The sequence below is a fragment of the Dendrobates tinctorius genome, unplaced genomic scaffold, assembly GCF_039654945.1.
Source record: "Dendrobates tinctorius isolate UK_male_01 unplaced genomic scaffold, ASM3965494v1 ptg000304l, whole genome shotgun sequence".
Classification (NCBI taxonomy): domain Eukaryota; kingdom Metazoa; phylum Chordata; class Amphibia; order Anura; family Dendrobatidae; genus Dendrobates; species Dendrobates tinctorius.
The window spans coordinates 2,674,411-2,697,500 of NW_027361971.1; the positions used below are offsets into that span (position 1 = coordinate 2,674,411).

Here is a 23,090-nt window from a genome sequence, read left to right on the forward strand (position 1 = left end):
CCAAAAGCTCTACTTTTGTCTCATTTGACCAGAGAACATTCTTCCAAAACATTTTAGGCTTTTTCAGGTAAGTTTTGGCAAACTCCAGCCTGGCTTTTTTATGTCTCGGGGTAAGAAGTGGGGTCTTCCTGGGTCTCCTACCATACAGTCCCTTTTCATTCAGATGCCAACGGATAGTACGGGTTGACACTGTTGTACCCTCGGACTGCAGGGCAGCTTGAACTTGTTTGGATGTTAGTCGAGGTTCTTTATCCAACATCCGCACAATCTTGCGTTGAAATCTCTTGTCAATTTTTCTTTTCCGTCCACATCTAGGGAGGTTAGCCACAGTTCCATGGGCTTTAAACTTCTTGATGACACTGCGCACGGTAGACACAGGAACATTCAGGTCTTTGGAGATGGACTTGTAGCCTTGAGATTGCTCATGCTTCCTCACAATTTGGTTTCTCAAGTCCTCAGACAGTTCTTTGGTCTTCTTTCTTTTCTCCATGCTCAATGTGGTACACACAAGGACACAGGACAGAGGTTGAGTCAACTTTAATCCATGTCAACTGGCTGCAAGTGTGATTTAGTTATTGCCAACACCTGTTAGGTGCCACAGGTAAGCTACAGGTGCTGTTAATTACACAAATGAGAGAAGCATCACATGATTTTTCGAACAGTGCCAATACTTTTGTCCACCCTCTTTTTTATGTTTGGTGTGGAATTATATCCAATTTGGCTTTAGGACAATTCTTTTTGTGTTTTTTCATTTAAGGCAAATTAAATGAAGATAATAATACCAAAGAATTTGTGTTTGCAATCATTTTCAGGAAGAAACTGAGTATTATCTGACAGAATTGCAGGGGTGTCAATACTTTTGGCCACAACTGTATATACAGCAATAAAAACAACAATATGATTAAATGCAGTACTATCTGTATGATTCAAAATCATGGGACATGACAGTCTGCTTTGAAGGCTACAAGAGCTGACAGCTTGAACCAGGATCACATTCCTCTAAATGGAGGGGCAACATCGCTGGTATGCAGACAGTGTGATCCAAGAAGAAGGGGAACAGGATGTACCCTTCTTGCAAAATGAGTGGGCCTGGGAAAGGCTGCTTAAAGCGGGGCTACCACCACAGAGAGATGGGTCACTTACAGCCCAGGCATCTTGGAATCAGGCTTCAGGAAGTAGGTGGAGACAGTCCCCCTAGCCTCTTGAGGAAGAAGAAAAAGAAGCAGACACTTTAGGAGGATTACTATATTACCCACCTTACAATTTATTAACTGGCATTGCACTTTGTGCAAAGCATTTATGAGTGTAGGTGTTCATCAACTCCACTTTAAAAATATTTGACTGAGGCCTGCTAGTTGTTGCCGTCAAGGGTTTATGGATGACTGTATTACCTTCCTTTAAAAAAATTCTGGCTTTGCACTGTGTACCACGACTACACTTTGTTCACAATATTTAAATGAGGCATTACAGTTGGGCCTTCAAGGGTGTATTGATTGACCTGCTTCTAATTTTTGGCAGGATTTGCACTTAGTGGTGGATAGTCTTTATGAGTCTGTGAGTACCACTACATGACATTTTGGACATAATGTGTATGAGGACTTCCTTTTTGTCTAATACAACGTGTATCTGAGTCCTTCTTCCTTCCAATTTTGGCTGTTCTTGCTTCCTTCATAAACTACACTGATGGTTCCATTTTTTTTTTATAAAAATTTCAATTTTGGCTTACTTAAATTATTATTTCTTAAAATCCTTTTTAAATTTTACATTATGCATAAGTAATTATACAGGAAAGTATGTTTCTTAACATTTTCTTTTCCTGTAAACTGCAATTTCTAATCAATTTTGAATGTTTTATCAAGGGCCACCATCAGGGCATTACTACACTTACTGGGGTAAGGGGCCCATTGAGCAAAAGCAAAGGAGGAGGGGCCTGGACTGCCTGAGACCTACTGGCAGAGTGTCTGACCCAGTCTGGGACGTCCTCTTTTGCTTCTCCTCACCAGGCCCCAGGGGCAGCGTCAGTGATCTTTATTTGCTAATACAGCCACACACATACAGGATGTATAATGACAGCCCTACATGGTGCGTGTCTGTGATTGACTGTGAGCTCCTCCTCCTCACTTCCTGGACCTCCTCTTCGGCTCCAGTGACAAGAGAGGTTTCCCTGTGTGTACAGTGCGGTGCACAGAGTCCATCGCAACTAGCAAGAAATGGAAGAGGTGGGCAGAGCCAGGTAAGTAGCGAAGGGTGAAGCTACTGAGGAAATGGGAAAAGCTACTGAGAGGAGGTGATACACAGTACTGGGGAGAGTAGAGTAATATTCCTGAAGAGAGGGGAGAAACCTGAGAGCACCTTCCCCTCTATGGCTGCTATTGACTCCATCCTGTAATGCTTCCAGCAGCTCAGCAGTTGGGATTGGAGAGGTGTGCAGGGCTGACAAGAGGGCTCCCTGCACTGCAGATTCCTAACTACATGACCCCCCCATTTCCTGGCCTTTATGATGAAGAAAAGAGTGAGAATATATGTGTATATACAGTGTGTATGGTGTGTGCAGGTTGTGTGTTGTAATATTAATAGATATGTGTATATACAGTGTGTATGGTGTGTGTGCAGTCTGTGTGTTGTAATGTGAGTATATATGTGTATATATAGTGTGTATGGTGTGTGTGTGCAGGCTGTGTGTTGTAATATTAATAGATATGTGTATATACAGTGTGTATGGTGTGTGCAGGCTGTGTGTTGTAATGTGAGTATATATGTGTATATACAGTGTGTATGGTGTGTGCAGGCTGTGTGTTGTAATATTAATAGATATGTGTATATACAGTGTGTATGGTGTGTGTGCAGTCTGTGTGTTGTAATGTGAGTATATATGTGTATATATAGTGTGGTGTGTGCAGGCGGTGTGTTGTTATGTGATTATATATGTGTATATACAGTGTGTATGGTGTGTGTGCAGGCTGTGTGCTGTAATGTGAGTATATATGTGTATATACAGTGTGTATAGTGTATGTGCAGGCTGTGTGTTGTAATGTATGTGTATATACAGTGTGTATAGTGTGTGTGCAGGTTGTGTGCTGTAATGTGAGTATATATGTGCAGGGCTACCATCAGGGCATTATTGGTGTATGGGACCCCCTTTTTTCTTCTCATTGGGCCCCAGCTGCAGGATTCTGTCGGTGCAGTTACTGAACCTGCATCCTATACACAGGTTCAGTTAAAATCTGTAGTTAAAAGCCACCAGCCAATCATAGGCTGGCAGATGACGTCAGTGTGTACATCACCAGTGTATGATGTCATTGTCATCATGCCGGCGAGTCCGCATTTGAAATGGATGGAGGGGATGTCGCCTCTGGACCGCGACCAAGTAAAGAGAAAGTTTTTGTTTTTTTTATTGAAAGCGGCCAACCCCAATATGTTTTTACGGTACGATACGTACACATGGGGCACAATGGATACAGAGGAGACAGGATGGAGACAGATGGGGCAGGATGGAGACAGATGGGGCGGGATCATGGGGCACGATGGAGGATCATGGGGCACTATGGAGACAGATGGGGCAGGAACATAGTGCAGGATCATGGGGCAGGATGGAGACAGGTAGGACAGGATGGAGACACATGCTGCAGTGTCATGAGACAGATGGACAGGATGGAGATAGATGGGGCAGGATCATGGGCCAGATGGTGCAGGATAGAGACAGATGGTGCAGGATGGAGACACATGGTGCAGAATGGAGACAGCTGGGGCTGGACAGAGACAGATGACAGATGGGGCAGCATGGAGACACATGGCGCAGGATCATGGGGCATAATGGAGACAGATGGAGCAGGTTGGGGAGATCATATGGGGCAGGATGGGAAATCATATGGGGGCAGAATGGATATTCATGAGGGCAGGATGGGAGAACATATGGGTGCAGCCAGGAATGGTACACAATGGGCTAGGATGCGAGATATTTTTACTGTAAGGGATAATTAAGGGATATGATTACTGCAGTCATGTATATCATTTCTTAAAAAATTCTGTTTTCAATGGGGGGGTCTTGTTACTGTGCAGAGCAACACTATGTCACTTTTTTTCTTCATCTGGTGAAGTGTAGAAGTTGGGAAAAGATTAAGTAATGTGCTCTGCAAGCGGTGCTCTAGATAACTGTTATTTCCTGTAGAGATGAGTCCTAGCTGTAAGAAATGATGGCAGTCTGTGGTGCATAAAGATGAAAAGTGAAGATGAAGGACTTAGACCTAGAGAGGTCACTGGTGAGTCAATATATTACATGTACACGCGCACACTATACACTGTATATTATATACAGAGCTCCAGTGTATAATGTCACTGGTGATCACTGTATTACCTGTATACTGACACTATATACAGTGCTCCTGTGTATGGGGGAATAAGTATTTGATCCCTTGCTGATTTTGTAAGTTTGCCCACTGACAAAGACATGAGCAGTCTATAATTTTAAGGGTAGATCAATTTTAACATTAAGATAAAATATCAAAAATAAAATCCAGAATATCACATTGTATAAATTATATTAATTTATTTTCATTTTGCAGTGAGAAATAAGTATTTGATCCTCTGGAAAACAAGACTTAATACTTGGTGGCAAAACCCTTGTTGGCAAGCACAGCAGTCAGACGTTTTTTGTAGTTGCTGAGGATTGCATACATGTCAGGAGCAATTTTGGTCCACTCCTCTTTGCAGATCATCTCTAAATCAACTCGGAGATTCAACTCCCTCCATAAGTTTTCTATGGGATTAAGATCTAAAGGCTGACTAGGCCACTCCATGACCTTAATGTGCTTCTTTTTGACCTTAATGTGCTTCTTTTTGAGCCACTCATTTGTTGCCTTGGCTGTATGTTTTGGGTCATTGCCTTTCTGGAAGACCCAGCCAGGTCCCATTTTTAATGTCCTGGAGAAGAGAAGGAGGTTGTCACTCAGGATTTTACAGTACCTGGCTCCATACATTCTACTATTGATCATATACATATATTGCCACTCTCCCACCTCTGTACATGTTTAGTGTCAGGCCTGGCTTTATATATTTAATTGCTTGCCTCTTTCCCCTTTGTCTATGAACCTTTCATGTATTTGTAATAATATGTGACTGATGATATTTACATCTGAATAAAATTTTGTATATTTTTTACCCATCTTGGATGCACACTCTGTTCTTATCGCATTCCATTCTCCTATTGATGTGGTGAAGTAGTCCTGTGCCCTTAGCAGAGAAACACCCAAAACATAATGTTTCCACATCCATGCTTGACAGTGGGGGTGGTGTTCTTTGGGTCATAGGCAGTTTTTCTCTTCATACAAACACGGCGAGTTGAGTTAATTCCAAAGACCTCAATTTTTGTCTCATCTGACCACAGCACCTTCTCCCAATCTCTCACAGAATTTTTCAGTTATTCATTGGTAAACTTCAGATGGGCCTGCACATGTGCTTTCTTGAGCAGGGGGACCTTGTGGGCACTGCAGGATTTTAAACCTTTACGGCGTAATGTGTTACCATTGGTTTTCATGGTGACTGTGGTCCCAGCTGCCTTGAAATCATTAACAAGTTCCCCCAGTGTAGTTTTCAGCTGACCTCTCACCTTCCTCATGATCAAGGATAGCCCACGAGGTGAGATTTTGCATGGTGCCCCATATCGATGTCGATTGACAGTCATTTTGTATTTCTTCCATGTTCTTACTATCGCACCAACAGTTGTCTCCTTCTCACCCAGCGTGTTACTTATGGTTTTATAGCCCATTCCAGCTTTGTGCAGGTCTATGATCTTGTCCCTGATATCCTTATAAAGCTCTTTGGTCTTAGCCATGTTGTAAAGGTTAGTCTGACTAAGAAATTGAGACTGTGGGCAGGAGTCCTTTACAAAAGTGACTGTTGTGAATTCACTTGCTCTGACTTCTGAGCTGGAGCTCCTTCTGGTGGTTAGTGGGAGTAATGGAGCTGGCCAGTCTGGTGGAAGTTTGCCACCTGACGATGATGATTGGGAATCTGGCATTTTTGGCTGGGAGCATTTAAGTGAGAAGGCTTTCCTTAGTGGTTACTGGTGATTTCCTCCTTGTGTATTTTGAGCTCTTCAGTCTCCTGCCTGATCTGCATGGTTCAGTTAAGTGATTCTTTTGCTAATCCTTTGCATCCAATCTGGTTGTGCCTTTTTTTGCTTTCTGCTTTGTTGCGAGGGTTCAGCATACTCCCTGCTGGGGGCAGCGCTGGATAAGACTTTGCCAACAAACAGCAACCTTGTACGCCTTCAGAGTCCTCCTGGATGGAGAAAGAAAAATGTTGTGAAGAAGAAACCGAGAGTGGTGGTCATGGGGGATTCCCTGTTGAGAGGAACAGAGGCCGCTATCTGCAGACCGGATATAACTTCAAGAGAAATGTGCTGTCTTCCAGGTGCAAAAATTAAAGATGTGTCTGACAGGATATCAGGACTCTTCAGACCTACAGATGACTACCCATTCCTGCTACTACATGTGGGGACAAATGACACCGCAAGAAACGACCTGGAAACCATCTGCAGAGACTTTGAAGACTTAGGCAAGAAAGTGAAAGAACTGGGAGCGCAGGTGGTCTTCTCTTCCATCCTCCCAGTGGATGGCCATGGACCAAGGAGGTGGAATAAGATTCTGCAGGTGAACAACTGGCTACATCGATGGTGCCGTCAGCAACGATTTGGATTTCTGGATCACGGAGTGAACTACTTATACGATGGACTACTTGCTAGAGATGGGGTGCACCTTACGAAGACTTGAAAGCATGTATTTGGAAGTCGCCTTGCTACACTTGTAAGGAGAGCTTTAAACTAGAACAACATGGGAAGGGAAGCAAAAGACCAGAAAAAGCCATACACCTGACAAATGCTATTGAGAACTCTGCTAATAGAAGTGGAAAGGAAGAACAAAGACGAAAGAATCTAATTAATAAAAATATTGGAGAAAGAGAAACCAATCACAAACTAAAATGTTTCTATACTAATGCACAAAGCATGGGCAACAAACAAGGAGAATTGGAACTACTAACACAGGAAAAGAAATATGATGTCATTGGAATCACTGAAACTTGGTGGGACGATACACATGATTGGAATACAAGACTAGAAGGATACAACTTATTTGCAAGAAACAGACTTGATAAACGAGGAGGGGGTGTTGCATTGTATGTTAGAAACGCGTATATCTGCACAGAGATTGAAGCTTCAGAGACTGGGAGTTCTGTGGAAACTGTTTGGGTAAGAATACAAGGACAGAACAATGGAAAGGACACCATTGTAGGCATTTACTACAGGCCGCCTGTGCAAGCTGAAGATATGGATGAACTCTTTATGCATCAAATGGCCAAGTTCTCCAAAAAATATGACATAGTTGTCATGGGAGATTTCAACTATCCAGACATTTGTTGGGAATCTCTCTCAGGCAAAACTAACAGGTCAAGGAAATTCTTATCCTCTCTTGCTGACAACTTTATCTTCCAAAAGGTAGGGGAGAAAACAAGGGGAACTGCTACCTTGGATCTAATCCTTATAAACAGGGAGGAAATGGTTGAGGAGGTAAAAGTGGCTGGAGCCCTAGGAGGTAGCGACCATGCTATTTTAGAATTTTGGATAACTAGAGGCGGAAGACCTGTGAAGACTCAGACGTCAAGGTTAGATTTCAGAAAGGCAGATTTTAAGGGATTCAGAAAGATAATTGGAGGGATCCAATGGCTGGATATCCTTAAAGACAAAAATGTCCAGGAAGGATGGGAAATCTTGAAAAATGAAATTCTCAAAGCACAGTTGTTAACAATTCCGAAAAGAGGGAAGAATAGGAAGCATTTAAGGAAACCAGGATGGGTGAACACAGAACTTAAGCACATGCTAAAAAGGAAGAAAAAAATGTTTATAAAATGGAAAGAGGGAGGCATATCTAAAGAAGAATATAATGCTGTCTGCAGAATCTGCAGGGCACAAATCAGATTAACTAAAGCTGAAAATGAATTGAGGCTTGCAAGAGATGTCAAAAGCAATAATAAAGGATTTTGGGGATATGTCAAAAGTAAAAGAAAAGTCAAAGATGCTATAGGATTTTTACAGGATGAAAATGATGAAATGGTAAGACAGGATGTTGAGAAGGCTGAACTTTTAAATTCCTATTTTGCATCTGTTTTCTCTCAGAAAGGAAATGTAACACCAACTGTTATTCACTGTCCTATTAAGGGAATAGAAGAATCCAGGATATCTATAAACAGAAAGATAGTGAGGAAACACTTAGCTAACCTAAATGAATTCAAGTCTCCAGGTCCAGATGAATTACACCCCAGAGTACTGAAGGAGATAGCAGAAGAAATTTCTGAACCACTCTCCATAATCTTTGAAAATTCTTGGAGAACAGGAGAAGTGCCAGAAGACTGGAGAAGAGCAAATGTTGTTCCTATCTTCAAAAAGGGGAAGAAGGTGGACCCAGGCAACTATAGGCCGGTGAGTCTGACTTCTATACCAGGAAAGATCTTTGAACAAATTATTAAACAACATTTAAGTCAATACCTGGATAAGAATGAAGTGATCAAACAGAGTCAGCATGGGTTTGTAACTAATAAGTCATGTCAGACTAACTTAATTTCCTTCTATGACGGTATCACTGATTGGGTGGATCAAGGAAATGCTGTAGATATAGTATATCTTGACTTCAGCAAAGCATTTGACAAAGTCTCTCATACAATCCTTATTGAAAAAATGACTAAGTATGGAATGGACAAGGCAACTGTTAGGTGGATTCATAGCTGGCTTAGTGATCGGACCCAAAGAGTGGTCGTAAATGGCTGCACATCCAGTTGAAAGAATGCCTCAAGTGGGGTACCACAGGGCTCTGTCCTGGGCCCTGTATTGTTCAACATCTTTATCAACGATTTAGATGAAGGAATTGAGGGTAAACTGATTAAATTTGCTGATGACACAAAGCTAGGAGGGATAGCTAATACTAGAGAAGAGAGAGAGAGGATTCAAAAAGATTTAAATAAACTGGAGAAGTGGGCAGTAACTAACAGAATGGTTTTTAACAGGGAGAAATGCAAAGTACTACATCTGGGCAATAAAAATGAAAAAAGCATATATAGAATGGGAGGAATAGGGCTAAGTGACAGCACATGTGAAAAAGACTTGGGTATACTAATAGATCACAGACTGAATATGAGTCAACAGTTTGATGCAGCAGCAAAAAAGGCAAATGAAGTTCTAGGATGTATTAAAAGAAGCATACAGTCTAGATCACGTGAAGTCATTATTTCCCTCTACTCCTCTTTGGTCAGACCTCATCTGGAATATTGTGTCCAGTTTTGGGCACCACATTTTAAAAAAGACATCAACAAACTGGAGCAAGTTCAGAAAAGAGCGACCAGAATGGTGACCGGTCTGCAAACCCTGTCTTATGAGGAAAGGTTGCAGGATTTGGGAATGTTTAGTTTGCAAAAGAGAAGACTGAGAGGAGACTTAATTGCTGTCTACAAATATCTAAAGGGCTGTCACATTGTAGAAGGATCAACTTTATTCTCATTTGCACAAGGAAAGACTAGAAGCAATGGGATGAAACTGAATGGGAGGAGACACAGATTAGATATTAGAAAAAACTTTTTGACAGTTAGAGTGATCAATGAGTGGAACAGGCTGCCACGAGAAGTGGTGAGTTCTCCTTCAATGGAAGTCTTCAAACAGAGGCTGGACAGACATCTGACTGGGATGATTTAGCGAATCCTGCTTTGAGCAGGGGGTTGGACCAGATGGCCCAGGAGGTCCCTTCCAACTCTACGATTCTATATGTTACAGCTTGTGCTAGTTTGTTCAGTCCCCTGTTATATTAGTATCTTTGGCTTTGCTTCCAGTTTACACCAGAGTGCTGATCTAGAGGGGGTGAGGTCATGTGGCCTGAGGTTTTTTGTATAGCAGATGTGTTGGATTTTTTAGGGTTTTTGCATGAGTGCAGACAGTATCTTTTCTGTCCTGTCCTATCTAGACAGTTTGTGCCCCATCATTTGCTCAGTCTATTTTCTGCCTGTGTTTGTGTTTCATCTTGTCTCACCGACAATATATGTTTGGGGGCTGTCTATTCCTTTGGGGATCTGCTCCGGGGCAGTTTAGATTTCACCTTTCTGGCTTTAGGCTTAGTTAGTCTCCGGATGTGCGGAGGCATCTAGGGCATCGTAGGAACGCTCCACGGCTACTGCTAGTTGTGTTATTAGGATCAGGGGTCTGCAATCCGCTGAGTTACCCACCTCTCTGGTTTCCTGGTGGCTTAGACTGTTCCTGCCATCCTCCTCGGTGACCCATTCATAACAGAATCACCAGCCTAAACTGTAGACTCTAGGGTACGCAAAAGAAGGAAAGAATTGAAACAAAAAAGCGTCGTATTGAGCAGCTCGCTGCTGAAGTGCGGGGAATTTCTGCCTATCTTGCTCAATCGTCTGCTGTAGAACCAAAGATCTCTACTCCTGATGTGTTTTCGGGGGATCGGTCAAAATTTTAGAATTTTAAGAATAACTGTAAACTATTTCTTGCATTGAAACCTTATTCATCAGGGAGCTCGGTGCAGTAGGTTAAAATTGTCATCTCCCTGCTGCGCGGTGATCCCGAGGAATGGGCTTTTACTTTGACACCTGGAGATCCTATTCGGGCTAATGTAGATGCGTTTTTTAAGGCCCTGGGGTTGTTGTATGATGAACCTAATGCTATTGATCAAGCTGAGAAAACCTTATTGGCATTGAACCAGGGGTCAGGATGCTGCGGCGTTATATTGCCTGAAGTTCCGAAAGTGGGCGGTCCTTACTAAATGGAATGATGATGCCCTAGCGGCTCTCTTTTGGAAAGGTCTGGCAGAAACCGTAAAAGATGTGTTATGGTGGGAATTCCTGTCCCCTCTGGTCTTAATGACTCCATGTCATTAGCCATTCAAATTGATCGACGTTTACGTGAACGTAAAGGTACGCGAGAGGCGGTGCTGCCTTGTGAACAAACTTCTGAACCCATGCAGTGTGATAGGGTTTTGTCTAGGGTGCAACTTCAAGCATTTAGAAGGCATAATAAGTTATGCTTCTTTCGTGGGGACGCCTCTCATGTTATTTGTGTCTGCCCTAAACGAGAAAAACGTTTTGTTCATCCATTTGCCCTGGGCAGTGTACAGCCTAAGTTCCTGTTGGCGGTTACCTTGATCTGTTCCTTGTCTACATTTTCTGCTAAGGCCTTTGTTGATTCAGGAGTAGCTTTGAGTCTGATGGATCTTGACTTTGCCAAATGTTGCGGTTTCCCCATGGTGCCCCTGCGGACTCCTATTCCCTTGAGGGGATTGATGCTACCCCTTTGGCAGAGAATAAACCCCAGTTTTGGACCCAGGTGATAATGCGGGTCGCCCCGGACCATCAAGAGAATTGTAAATTTGGTGTAGCACAATTTACATGATATAATTGTACTGGGTTTTCCTTGGTTGCAAACCCATAATCCTGTTTTGGATTGGAAATCTGTGTCTGTGGTAAGTTGGGGTTGTCAATGTGTTCTTAGTGACACTCCTGTTTTCTCCACCTCTCCCCAGTCTCAAGATGTTCCTGACTACTTGGCTGATTTTTCTGATGTATTTAGTGAGAGTAAGTCCGCGTCTTTGACTCCTCATAGGAGTTATAACTGCGCAATTGAGTTAATGCCCGGTTGTAAATTTCCCAAGGGTTGTCTTTTCAACTTATCGGTACCTGAACATGATGCTATGCGATCTTATATCAAGGAATCTTTGGAGAAGGGTCATATCAGACCATCCTCTTCGCCTTTGGGTGCTGTTTTTTTTGTGGCCAAAAAAGATGGCTCATTAAGGCCATGTATTGACTATCGTTCCCTTAACAAAATCACTGTTAAATATCAGTACCCATTACCCCTGATTTCTGATTTATTTTCCAGAGTTAAAAGTGCTTGATGGTTTGCCAATCTTATTCGCATCAAGCACGGGGATGAATGGAAGATGGCGTTTAATACTCCGGAGGGACATTTTGAGTACCTAGTAATGCCTTTTGGGCTCACTAATGCCCCTTCCATCTTCCAATCTTATATGAACGATATTTTCCGGGACCTTGTGGATAAGTTTTTGATCATTTATCAGGATGATATTTTGATTTTTTCCAGTGATTGGGATTCTCATGTAGAACATGTCCGGACTGTGTTCCGGATTTTGAGGGAAAATACTCTGAATGTTAAGGGATCGAAATGTCTTTTTGGTGTACAGAGGATTTCGTTTTTGGGATTCATTTTATCCCCGTCTGCTATTGAAATGGACACGGCCAAGGTACAGACCATTTATGATTGGGTTCAGCCCACTTCTCTGAAGGCTCTTCAGAAGTTTTTGGGTTTTGCTAATTTCTACCGTAAATTTATAAGTAATTTTTCTGGTATTGTTAAACCTCTAACGGATTTGACCAAAAAGGGCACTGATGTGGTGAATTGGTCTCCAGAGGCAGTCTCAACATTTCAGGAGCTTAAGCAGAGATTCACTTCTGCTCCGGTTTTACGGAAACCTGATGTTTCACTCCCATTTCAAGTGGAGGTAGATGCTTCTGAGATTGGTGCAGGAGCCGATTTGTCTCAAAAAGATCTGGTAACCTCTAAGATGAATCCCTGTGCCTTCTTTTCTCGAAAATTTTCTCCATCTGAATGTAACTGTGACGTGGGGAATCGGGAATTGTTGGCCATGAAGTGGGCATTTGAGGAGTGGAGACATTGGTTGGAGGGAGCTAGACATCAACTTGTGGTCCTCACCGATCACAAGAATTTGATTTATCTTGAATCAGCCAAGCGCTTGAATCATAGACAGGATAGGTGGCCTTGTTTTTCACACGTTTTAATTTTGTGGTCTCCATTCTTCCTAAGAATGTTAAGGCAGATGCCCTTTCTAGGAGTTTCTTTGTGGATTCTCTTGATGTGACCGAGCCTACTACCATTATAAATGAGGGTGTAGTTCTTTTCGCCATCTCTCCTGATTTGACACGTGCCCTGGAGGAATTTCAGGAGGATAAACCTGAATGATGCCCTATGGGGAAATTGTATGTCCCTGACCAGTGGAGGAGAAGAGTAATGTCTGAAATTCATTGCTCCGCGTTGGCTGGTCATCCAGGTATCTTTGGTACCAGAGATTTGGTGAGTCTGACTTTTTGGTGGCTTACCTTATCTCAAGATGTCAGAAATTTTGTGCAGTCCTGTGGGACTTGTTCTCGGTCCAAGCCCTGTTCTCGTGCTAGTGGTTTGTTGATGCCCCTGCCAGTGCCCAGGAGGCCATGGACCCATATCTCAATGGATTTTATTTCTGACCTCCCTGTCTCTCAGAAAATGACTCTTATTTGGGTGATCTGTGATAGATTTTCTAAGATGGTCCATCTTGTACCACTCCCAAAGTTGCCATCTTCTTCTGAGTTGGTGTCCTTGTTTTTACAACAAGTGGTTCGTTTGCACGTGATTCCTGAGAACATTGTGTCGGACAGAGGAGTGCAGTTTGTTTCCAGATTTTGGAGAGCTTTTTGTTCCAAACTGGGAATTCAGTTGTCTTTCTCCTCTGCATTTCATCCTCAGACCAATGGGCAGACTGAGAGAACAATCCAGACTTTGGATTCCTTTTTTGAGATGTTTCATATCTGCTGATCAAGATGATTGCGTCTCAATTTTGCCTTTGGCCGAATTCGCACTAAACAATAGGGCCAGTTCTGCCACTTTGATATCTCCTTTCTTCTGTAACTTTGGGTTTCATCCTCGATTTTATTCGGGGCAGGTGGAAGCTTCTGCCTGCCCAAATGTGGATTCTGTGGTAGAGAGAATGAAGCAGATTTGGGACCAAGTAGTGGATAAGTTGTCCCACTCTCAGGAAAATGCCCAACGGTTTTCCTACCGGCATAGGACCATTGGTCCTCGATTTAAAGTGGGTGATATGGTTTGGTTGTCCTCAAAAAATATTCCCAAATATTTTGCATCTCCAAAGTTCAAGCCAAGGTTTATTGGACCTTATAAGATTTTGGAAATCCTTAACCCCGTTTCTTTCCGTTTGGCTCTTCCTGTTACGTTTAAGATTCATAATGTTTTTCATAAATCTTTGTTGAAAAGGTTTGTGGAGCCAGTAATTCCCATGGCGGCGCCCCCTGACCCTGTACTGGTTAAGGCTAATTTGGAGTATGAGGTAGAGAAAATATTGGATTCTCATCTGGCTAGACGGAGACTTCAGTACTTGGTCAAGTGGAAAGGTTATGGCCAGGAGGATAATTCTTGGGTCTCTGCTTCTGATATTCATGCCAAGAGATTGATTTGTGCTTTTCACCGGTCCCATCCTGATCGGCCTGGTGGCGTGGATTAGGGTTCGGTGGCCCCTCCTCAAGGGGCGATACTGTTGTGAATTCCCTTGCTCGGACTTCTGAGCTGGCGCTCCCTCTGGTGGTTACTGGGAGTAGAGGATCTGGCCAGTCTGATGGAAGTTTGCCACCTGACGATGATGATTGGGAATCTGGCATTATTGGCTGGGACATAACCACATTAAGGATAAGCAACCCATAAACATTAATGTATAGTGGAGTGACGGGTTTAGGAAACATATGGACAATCGCAAAAATATGACAATAAACACAGAAAAGAAAAGCGATCAAAAAAGGTCCAAAAAAACTAAATAATTCAAAGGATAAAAAATTGAAACTTTATTGAAATATGACCAAGGTACAGGGAAAGTGAAAACAAGCCAAACATGACCATGGTAGCACAAGGACGACAAAGTGGGGCATACAAGGGTTTCTGGACAGTGTATGGGAAAGCAAATTGCTTAGGCATTGTTATGTTGGCAACATTGAAAATATAGCACCCATCCCCAGAATACACGTATTATAAATACCACCCAACAGGATATATTAGTATAACAACACTAAGTCAAGGTATACACATCTTTACCTGTTGGAATGGGAAATGAAAGTCCACCCAAGTATGACCCCCCCCAACGCACGTTTCGGCAACTGGCCTTTCTCAAGGGGTGATGGGAAATGAGGGAAGTGAGGGATATTTAAAATAGAGTCCACCAATAGGATGATGAGTCACACACATGTGAGGAATCAGGCCGATCATATGGTTAATAGGAATCACTCACAGGGGTGGCGCTTGTAACCATGGTTGCATCACACAAACCACATAGCTCCATATGACAACAACCCATATAGCGATATCCAGCAGGAAGGAGGCAGACAAATACTACATCCAATGTACAATTATAAGAACCATCACTATCCCATATAGGGTATCACAAAGGATCTCCAATATATAAACATAGAAGAGCTGCGCCCCGTCCTATGTTTATGACAACAGCGGGCACACTAATAATGGGCGGTAGTAACGTCAGGACGGCCACTCCCCCTACTGGGTCACATGAGAAAGCACGTCCTATCATAACGACGCGGTCCCAGAAGAGACCACGTCATAAGCTCCTCCCCTTAAGGACTCAGAGGTGGCGACACGTCCAACCTTAGTGACGCACTCCGTCACCTTGGCAACCCTGGCGGCGGACAACGTCAGCATCGCCCAATCATGGCCATGTCACCAACTCCTCCCCCCTATGAGTCATATGTGACGCGGCGTCCAACCATGATGACGCGCTCCGTCGCCCTGGCAACCCTGACGGCGGCCAGCGTCGGCATCGTGTGGTCATGACGCCCCAAGGGTTGGTCACATGACCCGATGCCGAAAGCCGACCGACATGTGGGAGACAGCGGCGCGTGCGCGTACGGCGGAACCGCCGAACACATATCGAAAAAGACATGTTGATGCAAAGCATAATCAGATCAAATGTAAATACTATAACTACAGGAGGAAAAGGAATCAAAGGCAGGTATAATAATAACAACTAGATAGCATGGCATTAGTTACTAGTGCCTGGAGCAAATGCGATTAGTGGATCATACATACAACCATATAAAGATTTAGTATAAACATATAGCGCCAATAGGGCATATACAGTCAAGGGAAGGAAGGCATAGCATGGATATATTATAATAGCATCTTGTAATAAATAGATGGAACATCAATAGAAGTACACCAAAGATCATAAATAGACGATGTACGTTGCCACGAAGATACCCATATCATTCCTCATCTGAAAGACTCGATATGCCCAAAGGTATCCAAATATGAAAGGGCCAAAAAGATTTCCAAAGATTGAAACACAGACGTGTAAAATTAGAGAACTCTAAAAATAAAAACATACAAAATTAGAAACTTAAAAATAAAACATAAAAACATAGGTCCAAGGCCACAACACGGCCACGTAAGCAGATGGAAACCGTTTAGAGGAATGGAGCAAAACTGATTGCCTCATTTAGTCCCTTTGGATGAACCGTATCCAATAGCCAAATCCAGCGTGTCTCACACTGAAGGAGTCGCTGGGTAAGATTACCGCCACGAACTCCTGGATTGATAGCATCTATACCGCGAACGCGGAGCAACGATGCATCACAATCATGTTTAAATTTAAAATGACGCGGTAAAGTCCTAAGTGTGGCCGGATCATCATGACCGACTGCCGCCTGTATCCCCAATACATGCTCGCGGACTCGAATCTTCAATGGCCGAGTAGTCATGCCTACATAAATCAAATTACAAGGACATAATGCAAAGTAAATGACATACCGGGTAGTACACGATATACGATGCCGAATAGTAAATGTCCTATTCCTTGATGAATTGAAGAACGCGTCCGCCTGATCAATATTGGGGCAGGCGACACATCGGCCACAGGGAGCACAACCACACCTAGGACGTCTCACGTTCAAAAAAGTTTGTTTGGGTTCGGATTGGTAGTGGCTACGAACCAAATAATCTTTAAGATTCATAGAACGCCGGATGGTAATACTAGGTTTGTGAGGAATTAACTGGTTCAAAATGGGGTCCGTCTGAAGGATGGGCCACGCCCTTTGTAAACAACTTCTCATTTTAGAAAATTGAGCGTGATAATTGGTGATAAAGCGAATTTTATTACAAGATCTATTATCTCTCTGTTTGTATAGCAGGGATTGGCGCGTAGACCATCTAGCACGATTGTGAGCTCTCTTAATTGCTCGCCTGCTATAACCCCTCTCCAAGAACCTATCCGAAAGATCCTGGGCTTGAGATTCAAAATCTTTGTCACTGGAACAGATCCTGCGTAAACGCAGGAACTGTCCAATTGGGATCGAATTTATCAGTGATTTGGGGTGAGCTGAGGAGGCATGAAGAAGCATGTTGGAAGAAGTTTCCTTCCTAAAAATGCTAGTCTGGAGTATATTATCATTATCTCTCCACACATTGACATCAAGAAAGCTTACCTTGGTCATGTCATACTGATATGTTAAATGAATGTTTCTGTCGTTTGAGTTTATCCTCTCCATAAAGTTGGATAATTGTACCTCATTTCCCTGCCAGACCAGAAAAATATCGTCGATGTACCGCACCCAAAGGGGGATGCGGTCCATCGACTGATACTGGTCAGACAGGGGGAGGTCCCTCTCCCACAGCCCCAGGAACAGGTTGGCATACGATGGTGCAAACGATGCCCCCATCGCTGTCCCCTGGAGCTGCAGGTAGAAGGACCCCATGAAGGTAAAAAAGTTATGTGTTAGGGAGAACTCAAGCAATTCCAGAACCAAGGAAACAATCTCAAGAGGTAAGTTGGACATATTAAGAAAATATTTTGTAGCTGAGAGTCCATCTTTGTGCCGAATACTGGTGTATAAGGATTCTACATCCCCCGTCACCAGCATGGTACCGATGCCAATGTGAAGCCCATCAATTCTCTTTAAAAACTCACCCGTATCCAATAAAAAAGAGGGCAGGCTCTCCACAAGGGGTTGTAGCTTAGAGTCAATCCAACGATTGACTCTTTCCAGGTAGTTACCAGAACCAGAAATAATCGGACGTCCTGGTGGGGCCTCCAGACTCTTGTGTACCTTGGGCAACAGGTAGAATGTTGCTATGGTTGGTTCCTGTACCTTGAGGGAGCCAGCCAATTCCTTAGTAATAACCCCATTAGAGACAGCTAAGTCAAGGATTTTATTTAATTGAGTTACAAATGACAAAAGAGGGTTAAACGTTAGGCGTTTATAGCAGATGTTATTGTTTAGTTGTCGAAGGGCCTCCTTCTCATAAAGGAGTTTGGGCCAGATAACCACATTTCCCCCTTTGTCAGCTGGTTTTAACACAACATCTGGAAGCCCCCTCAGGACGTCCAATCTACTGCGTTCATCGCGACTAAGATTGTCTCTACCAATACCTCTTGGGATATTCATAAAGTCTCTGGTAACTACCTGGACAAAGAGATCGACAGCTGAACAAGATGTAAGAGGGGGGAATTTTTTGGACTTGATTTTAAGAGATTGAGGAATCTTACCTCCTTCGCCAAATTCGTGTTCGGTGGAAAGATCCTCAAGGTCTTGTAAGGCTAGTTGTTCCTTTTCTGTGGGAAAAAGACTTTGCAAATCAGGGTCAAAGAAATGTTTTTTAAAAATCAGGGATCTAGCAAATAAGTGTAGATCCTTTATGGCCATAAAGGTGTTGAAATGAGATTTGGGAGAAAAGGTGAGTCCTCTACTCAATAGTGACAAGTCAGAGTCGGTCAGAACGTGAGAACTAAGATTAATTACCTTATTACTTTTCTTGCGTTCAGGAGACTTGAATTGCATCCGCTTGTAGGGATGGAAATTGACATCTCTCACTCTCTTTGGCCTTGAACCAGACCGTGTTGTTATGGAGGATGTAGACCACTCTGAAGAGTCACTCATAGAGGATAGAGAACCCACTGAAGAGACTCCACGTAGGCCTGGAGCTTTGCTGTTAGGTTTCCTCCAAAAATAAACACCCTTATTTGCAAAGTCTTTAATATCACGTTGAAATTTTGAGGCCTGAGTTTCGTTGATTTTTTTAACACATAAGTCCAAATTCTTCTCAATTCTAGATTCAAAAGCAGCAATCTTCTCAGATGCACATACTGCCTTAAAATTTCGTTCAATATCATCTATTGTTTTATCAAGGTCTACAATGATCTTAGAATTACGCTCAATTAGCAACTTCATAAAAATTAACGAGCAGGTACCACAAGCTTCCTCCCAACGTTTGATGAAGTCATCATCCTCAATTGGAAAAGAAGGAGTGACCCTAACCCGAAGACCCCTCGGGATCATATTAGAGGAAACATATTTCTCCAAAAAAGCCCTATTCCACCATATTTTGGTGCGTTTTAATAGCAGCTTTTCGATCTCGAGGGCTTGACTATCAAGTGAATGATCCTCAGACAGCTGTGACTCGATCCCACTGGATCCGAATACCTGGTCAATTTGTCCAAGCCAGGCCTTGTCTTTAGCCCGGAAATCCATATCCGAAAAAACAAAAAAACCTGTGCATAACACAGAAATATTAGAACATAACCACATTAAGGATAAGCAACCCATAAACATTAATGTATAGTGGAGTGACGGGTTTAGGAAACATATGGACAATCGCAAAAATATGACAATAAACACAGAAAAGAAAAGCGATCAAAAAAGGTCCAAAAAAACTAAATAATTCAAAGGATAAAAAATTGAAACTTTATTGAAATATGACCAAGGTACAGGGAAAGTGAAAACAAGCCAAACATGACCATGGTAGCACAAGGACGACAAAGTGGGGCATACAAGGGTTTCTGGACAGTGTATGGGAAAGCAAATTGCTTAGGCATTGTTATGTTGGCAACATTGAAAATATAGCACCCATCCCCAGAATACACGTATTATAAATACCACCCAACAGGATATATTAGTATAACAACACTAAGTCAAGGTATACACATCTTTACCTGTTGGAATGGGAAATGAAAGTCCACCCAAGTATGACCCCCCCCAACGCACGTTTCGGCAACTGGCCTTTCTCAAGGGGTGATGGGAAATGAGGGAAGTGAGGGATATTTAAAATAGAGTCCACCAATAGGATGATGAGTCACACACATGTGAGGAATCAGGCCGATCATATGGTTAATAGGAATCACTCACAGGGGTGGCGCTTGTAACCATGGTTGCATCACACAAACCACATAGCTCCATATGACAACAACCCATATAGCGATATCCAGCAGGAAGGAGGCAGACAAATACTACATCCAATGTACAATTATAAGAACCATCACTATCCCATATAGGGTATCACAAAGGATCTCCAATATATAAACATAGAAGAGCTGCGCCCCGTCCTATGTTTATGACAACAGCGGGCACACTAATAATGGGCGGTAGTAACGTCAGGACGGCCACTCCCCCTACTGGGTCACATGAGAAAGCACGTCCTATCATAACGACGCGGTCCCAGAAGAGACCACGTCATAAGCTCCTCCCCTTAAGGACTCAGAGGTGGCGACACGTCCAACCTTAGTGACGCACTCCGTCACCTTGGCAACCCTGGCGGCGGACAACGTCAGCATCGCCCAATCATGGCCATGTCACCAACTCCTCCCCCCTATGAGTCATATGTGACGCGGCGTCCAACCATGATGACGCGCTCCGTCGCCCTGGCAACCCTGACGGCGGCCAGCGTCGGCATCGTGTGGTCATGACGCCCCAAGGGTTGGTCACATGACCCGATGCCGAAAGCCGACCGACATGTGGGAGACAGCGGCGCGTGCGCGTACGGCGGAACCGCCGAACACATATCGAAAAATCCCTGCTATACAAACAGAGAGATAATAGATCTTGTAATAAAATTCGCTTTATCACCAATTATCACGCTCAATTTTCTAAAATGAGAAGTTGTTTACAAAGGGCGTGGCCCATCCTTCAGACGGACCCCATTTTGAACCAGTTAATTCCTCACAAACCTAGTATTACCATCCGGCGTTCTATGAATCTTAAAGATTATTTGGTTCGTAGCCACTACCAATCCGAACCCAAACAAACTTTTTTGAACGTGAGACGTCCTAGGTGTGGTTGTGCTCCCTGTGGCCGATGTGTCGCCTGCCCCAATATTGATCAGGCGGACGCGTTCTTCAATTCATCAAGGAATAGGACATTTACTATTCGGCATCGTATATCGTGTACTACCCGGTATGTCATTTACTTTGCATTATGTCCTTGTAATTTGATTTATGTAGGCATGACTACTCGGCCATTGAAGATTCGAGTCCGCGAGCATGTATTGGGGATACAGGCGGCAGTCGGTCATGATGATCCGGCCACACTTAGGACTTTACCGCGTCATTTTAAATTTAAACATGATTGTGATGCATCGTTGCTCCGCGTTCGCGGTATAGATGCTATCAATCCAGGAGTTCGTGGCGGTAATCTTACCCAGCGACTCCTTCAGTGTGAGACACGCTGGATTTGGCTATTGGATACGGTTCATCCAAAGGGACTAAATGAGGCAATCAGTTTTGCTCCATTCCTCTAAACGGTTTCCATCTGCTTACGTGGCCGTGTTGTGGCCTTGGACCTATGTTTTTATGTTTTATTTTTAAGTTTCTAATTTTGTATGTTTTTATTTTTAGAGTTCTCTAATTTTACACGTCTGTGTTTCAATCTTTGGAAATCTTTTTGGCCCTTTCATATTTGGATACCTTTGGGCATATCGAGTCTTTCAGATGAGGAATGATATGGGTATCTTCGTGGCAACGTACATCGTCTATTTATGATCTTTGGTGTACTTCTATTGATGTTCCATCTATTTATTACAAGATGCTATTATAATATATCCATGCTATGCCTTCCTTCCCTTGACTGTATATGCCCTATTGGCGCTATATGTTTATACTAAATCTTTATATGGTTGTATGTATGATCCACTAATCGCATTTGCTCCAGGCACTAGTAACTAATGCCATGCTATCTAGTTGTTATTATTATACCTGCCTTTGATTCCTTTTCCTCCTGTAGTTATAGTATTTACATTTGATCTGATTATGCTTTGCATCAACATGTCTTTTTCGATATGTGTTCGGCGGTTCCGCCGTACGCGCACGCGCCGCTGTCTCCCACATGTCGGTCGGCTTTCGGCATCGGGTCATGTGACCAACCCTTGGGGCGTCATGACCACACGATGCCGACGCTGGCCGCCGTCAGGGTTGCCAGGGCGACGGAGCGCGTCATCATGGTTGGACGCCGCGTCACATATGACTCATAGGGGGGAGGAGTTGGTGACATGGCCATGATTGGGCGATGCTGACGTTGTCCGCCGCCAGGGTTGCCAAGGTGACGGAGTGCGTCACTAAGGTTGGACGTGTCGCCACCTCTGAGTCCTTAAGGGGAGGAGCTTATGACGTGGTCTCTTCTGGGACCGCGTCGTTATGATAGGACGTGCTTTCTCATGTGACCCAGTAGGGGGAGTGGCCGTCCTGACGTTACTACCGCCCATTATTAGTGTGCCCGCTGTTGTCATAAACATAGGACGGGGCGCAGCTCTTCTATGTTTATATATTGGAGATCCTTTGTGATACCCTATATGGGATAGTGATGGTTCTTATAATTGTACATTGGATGTAGTATTTGTCTGCCTCCTTCCTGCTGGATATCGCTATATGGGTTGTTGTCATATGGAGCTATGTGGTTTGTGTGATGCAACCATGGTTACAAGCGCCACCCCTGTGAGTGATTCCTATTAACCATATGATCGGCCTGATTCCTCACATGTGTGTGACTCATCATCCTATTGGTGGACTCTATTTTAAATATCCCTCACTTCCCTCATTTCCCATCACCCCTTGAGAAAGGCCAGTTGCCGAAACGTGCGTTGGGGGGGGTCATACTTGGGTGGACTTTCATTTCCCATTCCAACAGGTAAAGATGTGTATACCTTGACTTAGTGTTGTTATACTAATATATCCTGTTGGGTGGTATTTATAATACGTGTATTCTGGGGATGGGTGCTATATTTTCAATGTTGCCAACATAACAATGCCTAAGCAATTTGCTTTCCCATACACTGTCCAGAAACCCTTGTATGCCCCACTTTGTCGTCCTTGTGCTACCATGGTCATGTTTGGCTTGTTTTCACTTTCCCTGTACCTTGGTCATATTTCAATAAAGTTTCAATTTTTTATCCTTTGAATTATTTAGTTTTTTTT

The 23,090-nt window shown here is 43.3% G+C and overlaps 1 protein-coding gene and 1 long non-coding RNA gene across 2 annotated transcripts in view; one reads left to right on the forward strand and one right to left on the reverse strand.

Moving 5' to 3' along the window:
* Positions 1 to 23,090, forward strand: part of PRELP (proline and arginine rich end leucine rich repeat protein) — a 312,079-nt gene that overhangs the window by 24,559 nt on the left and 264,430 nt on the right. The window lies entirely within an intron of this gene.
* Positions 14,668 to 20,672, reverse strand: LOC141073507 (uncharacterized). The gene is made up of 3 exons (XR_012226975.1): positions 18,652 to 20,672; positions 18,399 to 18,464; positions 14,668 to 16,223 (listed from the first exon to the last, which is right to left on the reverse strand). It is a non-coding gene; the product is annotated as an uncharacterized lncRNA (long non-coding RNA).